Source organism: Canis aureus, chromosome 3, assembly GCF_053574225.1.
Source record: "Canis aureus isolate CA01 chromosome 3, VMU_Caureus_v.1.0, whole genome shotgun sequence".
Lineage (NCBI taxonomy): Eukaryota > Metazoa > Chordata > Mammalia > Carnivora > Canidae > Canis > Canis aureus.
The window spans coordinates 70,454,363-70,472,659 of record NC_135613.1 but is presented as its reverse complement, the minus strand read 5'-3'; the positions used below and the strand labels follow the sequence as shown (position 1 = coordinate 70,472,659).

General features: G+C 36.7%; 1 long non-coding RNA gene across 1 annotated transcript in view; it reads right to left on the bottom strand.

Moving 5' to 3' along the window:
• Positions 1-18,058, bottom strand: part of LOC144311292 (uncharacterized) — a 38,839-nt gene extending 20,781 nt beyond the window's left edge. Inside the window, exons 1-2 of the long non-coding RNA XR_013376842.1 lie at positions 17,885-18,058; positions 3,808-3,943 (exon numbers count right to left, since the gene is read on the bottom strand). This is a non-coding gene — a long non-coding RNA (uncharacterized LOC144311292). The remainder of the gene's footprint in view (positions 1-3,807; positions 3,944-17,884) is intronic.
• Positions 18,059-18,297: the final 239 nt, after the last annotated feature.

Sequence of the window (18,297 nt, the reverse complement as noted above, 5' to 3'; positions counted from 1 at the left end):
AAAAGGTAGAAACCACAACATGAACTAAACCCAAGAAGTCTTGAATAGAGAAATAGTAAACCCTTGATAAAGGAGAGATTATAATATGTAAGGAAACCACATGGTACCCTTAGGGTAGAGGGAGGAAATTCAAGGAGGGAGCAACTTGGAAGGGGCCTTCCCAAGGCAGAGGGTCAGACCTTGTTGGTGAAAGTAGCAGAGGTTGCTGTTGGTCCAGGCCATGCCCAGTGTGCAGTTGCTGAGCAAGCAAAAAACACCCTGTGTGGGTGTGGGCAGAGTGCAGATGATTGGCCAGCAGGGGCATGGGCATGCAGAGCAGGTGGGGACTCTGCAGGAGACCTGCCAAAGGAATGGGTGCCCATGCAAGCAGGAGGCCTTCATCAGCAGGAAGTTTTGTGGTGTCATTTTCTGGGTAGCAAAGGCCAGGGAAGATTATCATTAGTCCAGGACAAGTCTGCAAGGTCATAAAATGATGGACAGGTCCTGGGAACAAGACTGGGAAAGAGCTCCATCAGATGGCCCAGTATCCACACTACCAACCCACTGCAAAGCCACTGAAAATGTCAGCATAGCTGATGCTTCCTACAATGTCCCTTCATCACCCTCTACTGAGAACGTTTAACAATGTGCAGGAGAGAAGCTTAATAGCATTCTGTCCATTATTGCAGAGAATATATTGAAGGGTAAGTTTGGAGCTGAGAGACAATAAGTTGATAACTGTTACAGTCATCAGCTTACTCTTTTACTGGGTCATTTCCTTAGAAAACAAGACCATGCTCTAATATTTTACATCTCTAAAAACAGGAACAAAAATTTTAAAACCTATGTGTTAAAAAACCCTATAGATCCCTGGTATTACATTTCTCTTCAATTACTGTCACACATCTTCTCCCCTTTGAACAAAACCTTCTTGAAAATGTGATTCTATATTTACTCTCCTCATTGCCTCCTATTCTTTGTTACAATACATTCCAAGTTGGCTTATGTTATCCACTTCTCCTGTTAAGCTCACCTTTGTGTCATCAAATATGATGGCCCCTTGTCTGTGTTCATCCAATTCAGCCCCTTGGTATCATTTAATTTGAATACGTCTTCTTCGTTCAGACCCTCACTTTCCTTTGTGTAACATGACTCTATGTTTTCCTCTTGCCTGTCTAGAAAGTTCCTCCCCCTCTCCTTTGACAATTCTACCTCCCCTACTTGGCCTCTAAATTTGGAATACCCTGGGGTTCAATCCTATTCACTTTTTGCTCTATAGTCTCATTCTGAATGGTTTCTACCCTCTGGTTTAAATACTGCCTATAGTTTTAATGACTTCTAAATTTGTCTTCAACTTTGGTCTCTGTATTGTATTTAGGAATTGCATATCTAATTGCCTACTTAATTCTCTATTTCCCTATCTAGGAGGTGTCTCAAACTCACCATGATCAAAGTACAATTCTTGATTTATATTCCAAAACATATTTGTCCCTAGTCTCCAAGTTAAAAAAAAAGAAATGTTAGCAAGATCCACACAGTAGTCAAAAGGTATCCTTTATTCATCCATTCCTCTCGTTTCCAAGTCCTGCCATAATTTGTTCTATGTAGACAATCTGTCTCTTCTTTTCTACTTCAGTTGCTCCATCCTGGTTCAGACTATACTATCTCTCTCCTGGAGTTAGGCAACAACTGGTCTTTCTGCTTATAATCTTGAAACCTCTATAAAGCATTCTCTACACAGCTGCTAGATTGTTCTTTTGAAAATACATATCAAATTATTTCACACCCTTAGATAAAAATCTTTCAGTAGATTCTAAATCCAGCCTCAGAGCAAATGTCTCCTAAGAGGTAATTCTTCCTGGCCACACAATCTAGATGCAGGTCCTCCATCTATTAGCTAATTATTATGTTCCCTTTTTATGCAACTGTATATCACTATTCAAGATGATCTCATTAAGTTAGTTTTACATCTGATTTTTACCTGCTCTACTCAATGCTATATTCTAAGCTCCCTAACTATAAGAGTCTTGTGTTGCTCACTAGATGTTTTGTCTACAGTATATAGAAAATGCCCAGAATGTATTGGTTCAATCTGTACGTGTTGAATAAAATAAAGACTCCTCTTACATTTGCCAGGGAGAAAGCTGGATACAACAGTGACTAACAGTCACCTATTTGGAATTACAGAGCTATTTTATGAATAGAATGGCATGGCATGTAGTAAAGACGTGTTCTCTTTCAGGAGAACATATCCATGATATTACAGAAAGACTCCAAGATTCATCGAGTCTGCCAAAGCCCATGAGATATGTATCACAAAATATTTTCATGTTGTGGCTCAGAAATCAAAAGTTTATGGACAAAGATTGCATTTTTCATTATTACCTATTGATGACTGAAGCTTTAAAAGAGAACATAGAGTATGGACATATTAATAGTTGTATCTTTGTGTTGCCAGGAAAGATTTACTCTTTTTGGAACATGAAGAATGATATTGATCCAAGTGGCTCCTGGAAAGGGTTTGGCACACTTAGAAAAACAAGGAAGAATTAGATTTGGTCTCTGACCAGAAAGTATTTATAATCCAACTAAAGAGATAAACTTGTATAGAAATAACTTAGAAATGAAACTAGGAGTATGCCAGCATTACCTAAACTTCTATATCTCACACTAAGTTTGGCTCTAAAAGTGTCCCTTTGATGGGTTTCCCACTTCCAAAACTAGGTAAGGATCATATTGACTATATATTCCTGTCTTAAATCCATTGTCTAAGCTGTTCCTTTTTAATGGAAAGAAAACCTTTCATAGCATTCTCTAATTAAAGAGATCTGTTCTCCTTCAAGTCCCAGATCTATATAGGCATACTCAACCACTCCCTCTTCTGTGCACCCATGGCACTATTTTCATAGGGCTGTAATGTTCTATTGTAGTAGAAATAATTATATGTGTCTGATAACATAGGTAACACTGAAAGTAAATTACATATTTCATGAGAGCAGGGAATATATCTTTATCACCTATAAATAGTCCCAGATCTTTAGAGCTGAGAGATCATCCTTGGATTCCCCGTTATTTCCAAGTCTGCAACTGCAGGTATGCAATACATGATTGGGACTAAATGAATGAATGAGTGATTAAGTAATTTAGATGACTCATGAGGATAAAGCAAACTTTCAGATAAAACTTCCCTAGAGGGGCACCTGGGTGGCTTAGTGGTTAGGGATCTGCCTTCGGCTCAGGTTGTGATCCCAGAGTCCTGGATGGAGTCCTGCATCAGGCTCCCTTGAGGTAGCCTGCTTCTCCCTCTACCTGTCTCTGCCTCTCTCTGTGTGTTTCTCGTGAATAAATAAGATCATTTAAAAAAACTCTTCCCTAGAGATAAAGTATTAATGGCAGGAAAAATGACTCCCTCTCTTACCTACCTTCAACTATTTTGCCTTCTGTACTGAGCATTGTTTCTGTCCTGGCCAATGTTCCCTTCTAATAACAGAACCCCTCTTTTCCTAGAGAACTGCAACTTATCCACTTTATATCATACTGCTGGAACTGTCAACCATGTGGTTCTGCGTCTCTTTGGATCCTCCTCATCTATGAAAGTGTTCTACTGCCTGCATAAGTGATTGGTCCAAGCAGAGTCTATCAGAATTGTTATTTTTTGCTGGGGTTTTTCTATGACCTATAAATTCTGAATCTCTCATTGAGAGATCTTGAACACTGAAGACCATTATGACGTAAGCTTCTTGGGACTACAGTGTGAAGAGGATCAGTCTGAGAATGGATCCAAGGAAAGAGGACAGCAGAACCTAAAGGCTTAGAGAATTGGCTTACCTTATTTGACTCCCAAGATGAGTCATTCAGTTTCCTTTTGGTTTTTCCTTTAGCTGCCATGGAAATTACTAGCATGAGTTGGAAACTACAACTGGAAGAGTCCTGGGTAATGTGTTTCTGTAAGGTCAACTTGCCCCTAGAGAGTAATAAATAGAGATTTCAGATGCAGTTGTAAAAGTCATTATAAACCATAGAAAATTAGAATTAAATAGTCCTAGGATCTGTGATTGATACCCAAAAAAATACTTTCTGGATACCCTGATGGGCAATAGTTGAAATCATATTATTTCTGTTTTTTGCTATGAGTCTTTTTGAAATAAGTAAAGGTGGACACAAAGAGTTTGTGTGGAAACTGAACAGTTTTATTTTACATATTTCTCTGGAAACAAATAGTGAAAGAAACGGATTAAAGAAACTACCAAGTGCCTGCATATGTTTTTACACTTAATCCTCACATACTCTAAGAGGTTTGTACTGTTAATATCCTACTTTATGGATAATAAAAATCTGCCTACAGATGAGTAGAAAGTTAAAAACTGTCAAAGATTCTAAAGCTTTTATTTATCACTATCTAGTGATAAAAGATAAAACAAGTGACTCACAGTATAAAGGAGTTTTACACAATATATTAACAGTAGAAGGTAGGAAGCTGATGATAAATGAGAAAAGCTATGGAATTTATTCAAAATGGTGGACTTGGCACACACTGTATCCTTCCCTCTAAAATAAGTCCACAGAAATGCCTGGAAGGAGATTTATAAAACTTCATTATCACACCAGAAAAGAATTTCCTTCAACAAAACAGAGTGTGAGAAAATCCAAAGACTAATATCAGAAGGGATAAGATTAACTAGAAAACTCCAGTCCAAAATGAATTCAGGGCTGGACTGCCACAAAAGTTTCATATGACAGAATCAGGAGAGACCCCTGAGAAGATTGTAGTCTCTTAAGTGTGCAATACCATTATATCTAAAAAAAAAAAAAGATGTGCATACCTTAATTTAAAAATAACTTATTGCTAATTTTCCAATGAATCGTAACACTGATCATGGATTACCATAATAAATATGATCATGAAAAAGTTTTAAATATTGCAAGAATTACAAAAATGTGACAGACACAAAGTAAGCAATTGATGCTGAAAAAGATGGCATCAATAGATTGCTAGATGGAGGGTTGGTACAAACCATTACTTTGTAAAACAAAACAAAAATGCAATATCTTCAAAGCACAATAAAATGAAGCACGACAAAATACATCTCTGCAAGTGGGTCAGTAGTGAGTCTCAAATTTAAAGATAAATGCATCCCCAAAACTTACCAATCATTTGAAAATGGTGAATACTTGAAAGAAAAGGTATCGAGCACAACGAGAAGAAATTTGCACATCAAAGAAGCAGTAAGTTATACAGAACTTAAAATCTAATTCATTTCTGGAGTGACATGAGAAGATGTTGCAGCCATACTTAGAGTTAGCTAGATGTTTGCTAAATTGAATGTGTGATAGGTGGAGTAAAGAAAAAACTAGAGGGATACACTGAAAATCAAAATGAAAACAATACACAGTGTAAGATGAAATATTAAGGATTCCTCCAGAATATAGAATAGAAGGAAAATGAGATCAAAATTGTGAAAGGAAAGTTAGCAGGTATTAGTTCCCAGATTTAAAGGGTCATGAGCCATTAAAAGTGCCAACCAAGATAAAAAGGATTTGCATAAATTTCATAAGATCAAGGACGAAGAGAAAATTTTAAAAAGTTCCAGAAGGATATTAACTATGATATCTGATATTTCATCAGGCACATTAGATTCAAGAAGAAAATAGAATAGTGCTTTCAAAGCTATGAGATAAATATTTTTCATCTTATGGTCCTATACTACATAAACTTAACTATTTGTGGAGGCAAAACAAAAACCTGTTCAATGTTATGTTGGCCTTCTCTGAAAGCACTAAAGAATGTATAACAAGATAAATCAATTTTGTATATAGGAGTAGATTTTAGAAGTAAGGTTATTGAAGAAACTAGAAACACAACAATATTGTTATAATTGTGAGCTAATATATAATATGTAAAACTTACCCTTAAGCATAAAGAATAGTAGTACAGGTGGTGATGGTAGTAGCTGATAATTGCTGAGCTTAAGCTAAGTGCAAAACATTGTTCTAAGTATTATACATGTATTAATTCATTTCATTTTCCTAACAATCCTATGTACTATACACCTGATAACTGATGATATTGAGGCACAGAAAAATTGAATAACTTGCCATTTGTCACAGAGCTAGTAGGTGATAGAGCCAGGATGTGAACATATAAACACTGAGATTCCAGATGATAATAACATGTGTTATGTACTAAACTGTCCCACCCAAATTTGTATGTTGAAGTCCCAGCCCCCAGTACTTCAGAATATAATTTCATATTTAAAAATGAGGTCTTTAAAAAGGTTAAGATTAGGCCTTTTATGTAGGACCTTAATCCAGTAAAACTGCTGTCCTCATAAGAAAAAGAGAAGAGACACCAGGGAGGCACATGCACAGAGGAAAGGCCATGTGAGAACACAAGAAGGAGACCAATTCCAAACCAAGAAGAGGGACCTCAGAAGACGCCAAACTTGCCAACATTTTGACCTTGGATTTATAGCCTCCAGAACTGTGAGAAAATAGATTTATGTGGTTTATACCACTCAGTCTGTAGAATTTTGTTATGGAAACTCTACCAAATTAATACTGGTTTGAGTGATAACAGTGTAGCAATAGAAAAATTTTACATGCTAACAAATTCTAGATGCATCTTTTAAAGTAGAAATTTAAGCTTACTGTTCTTTTTAATTAAGAGCAACTCACAAAGAAATATCTAATTTTAAACCAGAAGAGGAAAAATATGTAACAAAGGAAATACATTTTATTAAAAAATGAAATGAGAAAAAAGAAACCAAGACCTGGAAATTGGATTTACAAAATAATATGGTAGAAGGTAGTCTGCATGTTATCAGTTATTTATTATATATAAAACTAAAATTCCTAATCAAAAGACAGTTCAGGTTAAAATAAAAAACTAAGCCTGCACTTAATATGCAACCCAGGAATTACCCTCCTGGACATTTATCCTAGAGAAAGTAAATGTTATGTTCACGCAATACAATTGTTCATAGCGGCATTTTTTGCTATACGCCAAACTTGGAAATAATTAAATGCTCCTCAGTAGGCAAATGATCATGCAAACAATGGAATGCTATCAGCGATACAAAGGAGCAAATTGTTAGCATATGCAAAAGCTTGGATGGATCTCTACACTATATGCTAAGTGGAAAAGCCAATCTCAAAGCATCACATATGGTATAATTTCATTTATGTAAAATCTGTGTAATGACAAAATTATAGGCAGAATAGGTTAATGGTCACCAGAAGTTAGTAATAGTGGGAGAGCAGGGTGGTGTGATTACAAAGGGATAAATGAAGATCTTTGTGGTGATGGAATAATTCTGTATCCTGGTTGTAATGGTAGTTATACAAATTTACATATGGGATAGCATGTTAGAGAACTATAAGCATGCATTGTACCAATGTCAAATTCCTGGTTTTGATCTTATCTATAGTTATGTAAATTGCAACCATTGGAGAAAACTGGAAGAAGGGCACAGAGGAGCTCTCTGTATTCTCTTTGCAACTTCCTGTGAATCTGAACTTTTAGTGCAAGGCACTGTTCTAAATGTTGTCATGTATTAAGTTAATCCTTATCTCAACATTATGAGTTGTATACCTAGAAACCGATCATAGTAAGGCAATGACAAAATGGGTAGAGTTTTTTTTTTTTCCATACAGTGAACAATGGCACTTGGTAAGCATGTTAAAAACATTTGTTCTTTGAATAAACCTATTAGACAATTGTAATATTGAATAATTAGAAGAATTAAAAACAAAATTAAAATAAATAGTAGATAAAATAATGTAATACAGGAGATCATGGGAGCCAAGTGTTTCTTTGCATAAAGGGAACAGCAAAAGATAAAGATAAATTTTAAGTTTTGTTAAATATGCATATTAAATATTTAAATTCATTAACTGAATATACATATGTGCATACACACACATACACACAATTAAACTTCCAAAGCTATAAAGAGAGGAAAAGGAGAAAAATGTAATCATCAAAATATAAGAAGACAAACCAGAGTGACAAAAGATATTTGCAAAAGACATATGCTATGACATGACATGATGATATGATATGATAAGACTATTATCCAAAATATATAAATAATTCTTAAAATTCAACAATAAGAAAACAACTCAAAAAAATGGGCAAAAGACATGAACATTTGCCTCATCAAAGATATACAAATGGAAAATAAGCATATGCAAAGATGCTCAACCTCCTATGTTATTAAGAAATTGAAAATTATAACGAGAATGAGATATCACAACATACTATTAGAACGACCAAAATTCAAAACATTGACTATACCAAATGTTGGACAGGATGTGGAGCAACAGGAACTTTCATTCATTGCTGGTCAGATGGTAACAACCACTTTGGAAAATAGTTCAGTAGTTTCTTAGAAAACTAAACATCTTCTTACCATATGACCCAGCAATTATGCTCCTTGATATTTCCCCCAAATGATCTGAAAACCCATGTCCACACAAAATCCTGCACATGGATGCATGTAGTAGCTTTATTCATAATTGCCAAAAATTGGAAGCAACCAAGATGTCCTTCAGTAGGTGAGTGGATAAACTAAAGTACAACAAGACAACACAATTTTACTCAGAACTAAAAAGAAGTGAGCTATCAAACCATGGCAAGACACAGAGTAACCTTAAATGCATAATATTGATACATGAAAGAAGCCCATCTGAAAAGACTACATATATGATTCCAACTATATGACATTCTGGAAAAGGCATAATGAGACAGCAAAAAAAATCAGTGGTTACTAGAAGTTAGGGAGGAGGAAGGAATGAATAGGTGAAGCACAGGAGATTTTTAAGGCAGTGAAACTATTTTTCATGATAGTACAATTGTAAGTACATGTCATTGTCACTTGTCAAAACCCATAGAATGTATGATACCCAAAATGAACTTAACATCAAATATGGACTTGGGTGCTAATGATGTGTCAATGTAAGTTCCTTGATCATAACAAGTGCACCCCTCCATGATATTGAAAGGAGAGACTGTGAAGGTGGGGTGGGGGTGGAGGGAATGGAGAATTAGAAAAACTTTCCAATCAGTTTTTTGAATCTTAAAATGCTCTTAAAGTATATTTTTTAAAAAACACATAATTCTAGTAAGAGGACAGGAAAGAAGGGAGAATATGGTAAATAAAAAGCAAAGCAGATGAGAGAAATAAATTCAAATATATCCATAATCACAGTAACTTTAAGTGGACCAAATTTTCCTTAATGTTAAATAGCAGTGATTTACAAATGAGAATTTAAAAAAATTAAGTCCCTCTTTAAGCTGTTCAAAAGATACATCTAAGACCTAATGACACAAATCAGGTTGAAAATCAAAGAATGGGAAAATAGCAAATATAAACAAAAGGGATGCTGTGATATCTAGTTTAACCTAAAATAACGAACCCTTGGAAGAACATAATGACTTTTTAAACAATTCTCTAACAGCTTTTTCTCCTTAGACCTTATTCCTGAATCAAGAACATCAAGTACATCTCCATGGATCTGACACCTAAAAGGTGAGTCACCAGAAGGGCAGATTGTCCCTAGGGAATGTCTAGACACAGGAATATTGTGGCTGAGAAGGCAAATAAATCTCTGGGCAGGATGGGATGTTCTAGGAATAAGTTTGTTAATTCTATAAAGATTATAATTTTGGGACAACTAAATTATGAAATTCTTAAGATCAAGGATAATGTTTTATAATTCATGTTTAAATCACTAGCACCTAAAACATTATAGACATAAATATTGGGTGAATAAATGAGTGAATTAATGTATTATGTAAATTGTATCATACAATGATTTAGTTCATTATGCACATACCCGAATTTATCAATACTTTCTCTAGACCAAAGGCCTATAACATGTAAAAGGAATATGGTGATATCAGAATGCGCAAATAAACCCTACCTGTGTTTTCATGCTCCCTTGTGAAGATTTTCTACTGTAATCTCCTGTCCTATAGGATATTTCTACCACCAGTTTTCTTACATAGCCTTACCTTTACAGCAGTGCTTCTCAAAGTACGGTCCAAAGACATGCACATATAGTCCATGTGCCAGTCCATTGGCTGGTTTTACTGGTCCTCATCAAGATATATATAGGAATTGAGAGTAAGCGTTTGAAGCATTCTAGACAGTTTCAATTACCATGACATTTATGCAGATTTTTATAGTCTCAAAAGTCATGGTAGCTGACAGTTTTAGAAATAAGTAAATAACTTGTCTTTCAGCACAGATATGGTAAGAGGCTTTGTGCCAGGGCTGTTTGCTGAATATGTCACTCGTGATCTTCAAAACCAAATCTTAGGAATTGGCATAGGCTTAGGCATCCAGGCATAAAAAGACAGATGAAGTTGGAGTTTTGTTTCAGAGCTAAAGTAGCAGCCACATGCTAAAACTGATGCTGTTAGATGGGGAAGGGTCTGAAGCAGGGAAGAAGGAAGAGCCCCCTCAGCAGAGATATGAATTGCACCACCTTTTTCTGTCCTACAGAGCAAATAATCCTTCCTGTTTTATTATATCCTTTTCAAAGTGGTAGAAATCTCTCAACCACCCACCATTTCTTTGCCTGGTGTTCACCAACAATGTGTCCTCTTAAGTAGAGTTATCTTCAGACCCCAAGTTTTCAGAGCAATGTCTACCCAAATAGTGGAGCCACTGGGGTATTTTTACACTATGACCACAGGACTTATGTGTCTTAAAACTAAGAAATTTCTATTCCAAGGATTTCTGGTAACATATGGGAAGAGATACAGGAATCTCAAAGATTTTCTGGGTGATTTTCTGGGACACACCCAGTTAGCAGAGCCTAGGAAATTCTATCACCATCCAATTGCACTATTCTTTCTTGCCTCTTCAAACTTATGCTCTGGGTAAATCATAAACCAAGTGACAGTGAATACAGATAGATGAAAATAAATGTCTACAGGGACAAGAAAAATAAGTTTCGTACAGCTACAAGAGAGAGTTAAGAACTCAGGTACTTTTCCATCTACTCAGATGAAGAAGTCATTAAAACAGGTGAGTAAGCAAAACTAGAGATTTCACTATCTTCAATCTTGCCTGTGATGAGTAGGGGAGAGGAAAAAGCAAAGCAAAGGGAATTAGAAAGTCTGTGTTCATGCCAAACATCTTTTTTTTTTCAAGTAAGAGAAAGGAAGAAAAAAGGGGAAAGTTCAAAAGAAAAATGTAGTAAACAAAAATGATTGCAAGAGCCTCTCTTCTTGACAAGGACAGGCTAGTTGTCCTGACATGGCATGAAAATAAAATATTTTTCTAATAACCAATGATCCAAAGTACCCAGTTCTCCATGGGGAATGAGCATATATACAGTCACTCAACCTAATATCTAGTTGGAGAAAGAAAATGTCAAAAATACCTGCTTACAGATGATAATATTTTTTGCCTTGTTTCATGTATGACATTGATTGGGTGGAAAAATGTATATATATGTCACAGGAATTTGGAATGCGGGAGAGATTTCTGTAGAGATGGGCCCTAAGCTGGGGACTGACTGCCTATCAAGTTTGGATTGGTACCAGGCAAGCCATCCCAGGTGGGAAGCAGGATGTGTCATAAAGCTAAAAAGCAGGAAGATCTTTTTGATTTATGTCTTTGAATATGCGAGTATCCTTATACTGTATTTTGTGTATATATTTTTAATTTACATAAATAGTTTTATGCTAAATACTCCTATTTTTTCCTTCACTTAGCAATGTGTTGAGCAACCCTCCATGTTGTATGTAAATGTCATAAATTGCTTCTGACTGCTGTAAGGTGTCTCACATTAGACATACTTCTTAACCATTTGATAGTAATACATATTAAAGTCCATCTAATTCCCTGCAATTACACATATATAGGAAACTGAAATAAAAAAATAAAATTTTGAAAGTAATACTTTTATGAACCTGACTGAAAAGTCATCTGATATACTCAGATTGGATTGCTTGGATTAGGACATAGGTATACACAACTTCAGGGAGAAAAAAACCTGCTACCATATTATTTTCAAACTTTATTATATTTGTGGTATACTCACTAAGGGTACAACAGACTTATGTATAAAAATGCAATATATATTATGGCCCAGTTGGGTTTAAGTGAGCAAGGTAGGGTGTTTAGCTCTAGAAAACATTTAAAGATAAAAGAGAGAAATCATATAACCACCTCAATAATCAGAAAAAAGGCCTATGACAATTCAATTTCCATTAATTCAACTTCCTTTAAACACTTAGCAAACACCTTTTTAGGATATAGTTTCCTCTTTCGCTGAAGTATACATGATATACAATATTATATTAGTTTCACAGGTACAACACAGTGTTTCAATCATGTCATTACAGAGTGCTCCCCACAATAACTGTCACCATATGAAGTTACTACGTTATTGATAGTCCCCGTGCTGTACTCTACATCTCTGTGATCTATTTGTTTTATAACTGGAATTTATAAACCCATTCATCTATTTCACACATCCCCCCATTCTCCTCCCTTCTGGTAACCACAATTTCTCCTCTGTATTTATAATTCTGTTTCTTTTGTTCACTTGCTTTGTTTTTTGGATTTCACATTTAAGTGCAAATACATGGTATTTGTCTTTCTCTGTTTGACTTATTACACTTAGCATAATACCCTCTATGTCTAACCATGTTGTCATGAATGGCCAGATCTCATTCTTTTTTATGGTTTAAATAATAATCCATTCTGTGTGTGTACCATATCTTTATCCATTCATCTATCAATGGATGCTTTGGTTGCTTCCATATTTTGGCTATTGTAGATAATGCTGCAATAAATATAGCAGTGCATATATCCTTTTGAATTCATATTTTCATTTTCCTAAAGTAAATACTCAGTAGCAGAATTATTAAATCACATGGTATTTTCATTTTTAAGTTTTAAGGAATCTCCATACTGTTTTATAGAGTGGCTGTACCAATTTACATTCCCTCCAACAGTGTATGAGGTTTCCTTTTTCTCCACATCCTCCAAGACTTCTTATTTCTTACCAACACTTGATACTAGCAATTCTGGTTAGGTTAAAACCATTGGTAGTGAATGATAGAGCTTCCATGATGGATACCTGGCTTCCCAGATGACCTCAAGGAGCAGAACCTGCCCAAACAATTACATGAGGGAGAAACAAATCCCTATCCTGTTTGAGTTATCATATTTTGGGAGTTTTTCCCCCCTAGCAGTTCAACCTGCCTACACCTACTATTAAGTATCTTTTCAATTTGCAATTAGCAATTCTGACAGGTGTAAGGTGGTATCTCATTGTGGATTGATCTTATTTTTTTCCTTCCCTTCTCCTATGTTCGTTTTGTTATTTATATTTCACATATGAGTGAAATCATGTATTTGTCTTTCTCTAAATTATACACAAGTGCATACATTTGCTAATGCTCAGAAAACTTCACTTAGAATGAACATATTCGGGGATCCCTGGGTGGCGCAGCGGTTTGGCGCCTGCCTTTGGCCCGGGGCGCGATCCTGGAGACCCGGGATCGAATCCCACATCGGGCTCCTGGTGCATGGAGCCTGCTTCTCCCTCTGCCTGTGTCTCTGCCTCTCTCTCTTTCTCTCTGTGTGACTATCATAAATAAATAAAAAAAATTAAAAAAAAAGAATGAACATATTCTTATTGCATACAAGTTATATCTCAAAGTCATAAAAGAAATACCTATTACAATTTCTAAGTAATATTTCAGCAATAACTGTACCAGGTAGCAATAGTAATAATGGAAAAAAGACTGCAAATTGAAAAAAATACTTAATAGTAGGTGTAGGCAGGTTGAACTGCTAGGGGGAAAAACTCCCAAAATATGATAACTCAAACAGGATAGGGATTTGTTTCTCCCTCATGTAATTGTTTAGGCAGGTTCTGCTCCTTGAGGTCATCTGGGAAGCCAGGTATCCATCATGGAAGCTCTATCATTCACTACCAATGGTTTTAACCTAGGTCAATGGACACCCAAATGGCCCTATACACAGAATTTAGGAAGTCTGTAAACTTGAATAGAAAAAAAAAACTATCTTGTGTTCACTAGATTCTAAATGAAATTTAGTAATATCTTTAATTGCAAATAATGACAACAAATCATAATAGCATTGACAGTACCTGTGGCCCAGTCACCAATTGAAATCACAGATACCACAATTCAGCTATTACAGAATCTGGAAATATCACTCACACTTAACATCATTTTTAAATTATTGTAAAATATTAGACTTGGCTGCTCAGTACTATTTGGTGTGCTGGGGCACCTGGGTGGCTCAGATGGTTAAGCATCTGACTTCAGGTCATGATTCTCAGGGTCCTGAGATGGAGCCCCACATCAAGTGCCTAACTTAGCAGGAAGTCTGCTTCTCCCTCTCCTTCTGCCCCTCCTCCTGCTGGTGCGCTCTCTCTCTCTCTCTCTCAAATAAATAAATAAAATCTTTAAAAAAAAAAAAAGACTTGCTATACAACTATATAATAATTATTTAAAATGTTGATAACTGTACTTCAACAGAATTAATTTTTGTTATAATTCTATGCATTTATGGATTTAAAAATATCTGCAGAAGAGGTCAAGGGCTTCATTAGACTGCCATAGGGGTCTATGTTACAAAGAAGTTTTAAGAACACCCCTGTTAGGATATCGTCATCATCCCCATGGTCAAAGACAGGCTGCTGCCCTATTTAGTTTGCATCAAGTGAGAAGAGAAAAGAATGCATGGAGGAGGTATATCATGGCCTTAGGGAAAGGCTAGAGTATGGCATGCATCCCCTTTGTTTGTATTCCATTTCAGGGATCCCTGGGTGGCGCAGTGGTTTGGCGCCTGCCTTTGGCCCAGGGCGCGATCCTGGAGACCCGGGATCGAATCCCACGTCGGGCTCCCGGTGCATGGAGCCTGCTTCTCCCTCTGCCTATGTCTCTGCCTCTCTCTCTCTCTCTCTCTCTCTCTGTGTGACTATCATAAATAAATAAAAATTAAAAAAAAAAATAAAATAAAATGTATTCCATTTCAGACAACTCAGTCTCATGGCCACCCCCAAACACAATGGAAGCTGGGAAACACAAACACTGTGGGAGTTTTTTGTTTTGTTTTGATTTGATTTGATTTGATTTGATTTGATTTGATTTGATTTTTCTATTTTTTTTAAACACTGTTTTTCAGGTGTCAGGGAAGAAAAAGTTTTCCTCAACCCTCTTTGAGTCACTGGTTGGATCTAAAAATTAAACTGACAGAGTAACAGAACAGCATGCAAACTTCATTGAATTTTTACTAGTACATGAGAGTCTTCATAAGAGAATGAACACTCAAAGAAGTAAACAGAACAGAAAGCTTTGACGTCTTTTAGACAATAAATTTGTAAAGACATAGGGGTTTGGGCTAGTGCTAGTCGAACTTGGGCTAGGTACTTTTTTGGAAGATTTTATTTATTTATGAGAGAGATAGACACATAGGCAGAGGGGTCCTGTGGGGAGCCTGATGCAGGACTCAATTATGGGACCACAGGATCATGCCCTGAGCTGAAGGCAGATGCTCAACCATTGACCCACCCAGGCATCTCAGGTCTAGGTACTTCTTATCTTCCTTAGCTAGATAACTTCCTTAAATTCCTAATTGAGGTAAATAAGGGTTAGTTTAACAGGTTTTGTTTGCAGATTCCTCTGGTGCCATCTCTGGGCTAAAAAGTCTATGGCCAATAAAATGAGGGTTGGGTTGGGTTTTTTTTGGTGGGGGGGTTAATTTGTATTTACTGTTTCTTACTTGCCTGCAACTCAAAATAATTTTTATGCCAAAGAGTCAAATTTTGGGGTAGCATATTCAAGTTTCTTTCATAGGCACTGTGATAGGGCATTAGGCATACAAGCCTAAGATAAACATTCCACTACTGAGCTACATCTCTGTTATTAGTAATGAAAGCGACAAGTATGGTCTCTGCACATTGACTCAGTCATGTCTGAAAATAACTGAATATAAACATAAGGGAATTAAATAAGTCAAAGACAATGGCCAGTTTTCTGATTAGTGAATACCATTTACAAAGAGAGAGAGAGAGAGAGGAAGAAGCAGAATAGAAAACATTCCACTGGACAAGTTGACTGAGATTTCTGTGAGCAATAGGGTACTGATAAAGCATCCCTCTGAGGAGTAAGGGGTAGGAGAAAAATCTATTTGGAGCATTTGCTGATTCCCATCATGTAAATCTACCCATCATGGCCACTTTCAAGCTACCAAGATGATATCATGGCACAAGAAGTTGGGAAAGGATGAGCCCAATAAGCTTTCACAAGGTAGTATGAGCTAGTGTACCTCTGCTGGTAAGTGCGAGGATTTCCAGGTGGGGACATTCTGCAGAAATTTGCACATGCAGAGCTCAGCTTTAGAAGTAGAATCTGAGTGAGACATCCATTTGGGAATCAATGAAATTATCTAGCAGTAGGGTTCTTTTTAAATAACATCAAAAATAAAAGGGCACCTGGGTGGCTCAGTCAGCTAAGCATCTGACTCTTGCTTTCAGCTCAGGCCTTGATTTCATCTCAGAGTTCTGGGACTGAGCCCCACATGGAGCTCTGTGCTGGGCATTGAGCCTGCTTAAGATTCCCACCTCCTCTTCCCCTTCCTCTCCTCTCCTGCCCTCCCCTCTCCTCTCCTCTCCTTCCCTCTCTCTTCTAAAAAACAAAAACAAACTCCAATAACAACAAAAAAGACAATGGGCCCAAAATGGAGTCATTTATGCTAAGTCCAATGTCACAAGACCAAGACCTACAGTTTCGGCTCTCCCAGAAATGGAATCTTAAATGATTCAATTAGTACTCACCTGATCAGAACTATTAGGTAATCTGCCTAATAGACACTTGCCATCCCTGAAAGAAAAGTAACCTTGCAAAAACCAACCTTCTTTTTTAGCTTCGTATAGTAACTTCCTGTTCTTACTCCTTTCTACCTATAAAAGTTTTTCATTTTATAGCTCTTCCTGCCAGGTTCAGATTAATATTTGCTCAAACTCTCAAATATTTAATATACCTCAGTTTACCTTTAATAGTTTTAGTATCAGAAGAGGGAACTGAATGAGACCCCTGACAGCCCTCAGAAGCAATGAGAAACCAAGCAAAACCTTGAACTCACTGCTTTCTTGCCTTGGAAGGTTGTAGGTAAGTCTTTTTCTCATCCTAGTTCTGCCATTTTTTTGTTCTAAGCTTTCAGACTTTATTTAAGAATTTCTTTCTCGGGAACCCTGGGTGGCGCAGCGGTTTGGCGCCTGCCTTTGGCCCAGGGCGCGATCCTGGAGACCCACGATCGAATCCCATGTCAGGCTCCCGGTGCATGGAGCCTGCTTCTCCCTCTGCCTGTGTCTCTGCCTCTCTCTGTGTGTGTGTGACTATCATAAATAATAAATAAATTGAAAAAAAAAAAAAAAAGAATTTCTTTCTCCAGACTGGTTCCAGAAACTGGCCAGAGTTGGACTGGCTCTGACTTAGAAAATGAACTTGGTCTGGGTCTGGACTGCATACAACTTAAACTGGACTGGGCCTAGTGTGAGCTTTTAGGTGACTAAAATTTTGTTTTAAGGCTGAACAAACAGGTTAACCTTATCAAAATAATTTCAAATTGCAGTGGCCACAAAGGAGAACAATTTACCCTAGATAAACTAGATTTAGATACCCTGCCTAGGGTACCTGAGTGGTTGAGCATCTACCTTCAACTCAGGTCGTGATCCCAGAGTCCTGGGATCAAGTCCCATATCGGGCTCCCCATGGGGAGCCTGCTTCTGCCTCTGCCTATGTCTCTGCCTCTCTGTGTGTGTCTCTCTCATGAATAAATAAATTTTAAAATCTTTAAAAAAAAAATAAGGTACTCTAGGAAAAGAAGAGTCTCAGGGAAGCACTCACCATAAAGGGTAGATGAAAGTTATCTTTTCTCTTTTAAGTTTCTTGTGACCAGAATGACACCTTCCAAGACATCCTACTCCCTCCAGATCTTGCAGATGGGATCCTGGGAAAATTGGCCGAAGCTCGCAAAGGGAAATTCTTATCAAAGTCAACTTTCCTAGATCTCTCCCTACGGTGCCTGATTGAGAGAAAAAGGTAAGTTTTCACATTATCACTTCTTTTCCAAATTCGGATTTGCTAGTAAAAAATAAAAAATAAAAAAAAAAAAGGTAAGAATTAGATCTTGAGTTGTGACTTATGAATTTGTTTTTTTGGTACCCATTAGTTGTATATATTTTCTCTTCAGAGAAAGCTATTGCCTTCTTGTTTATCTCATTTTGTGTCCTGAGAACTTGGCTTGACAACCATCAGGT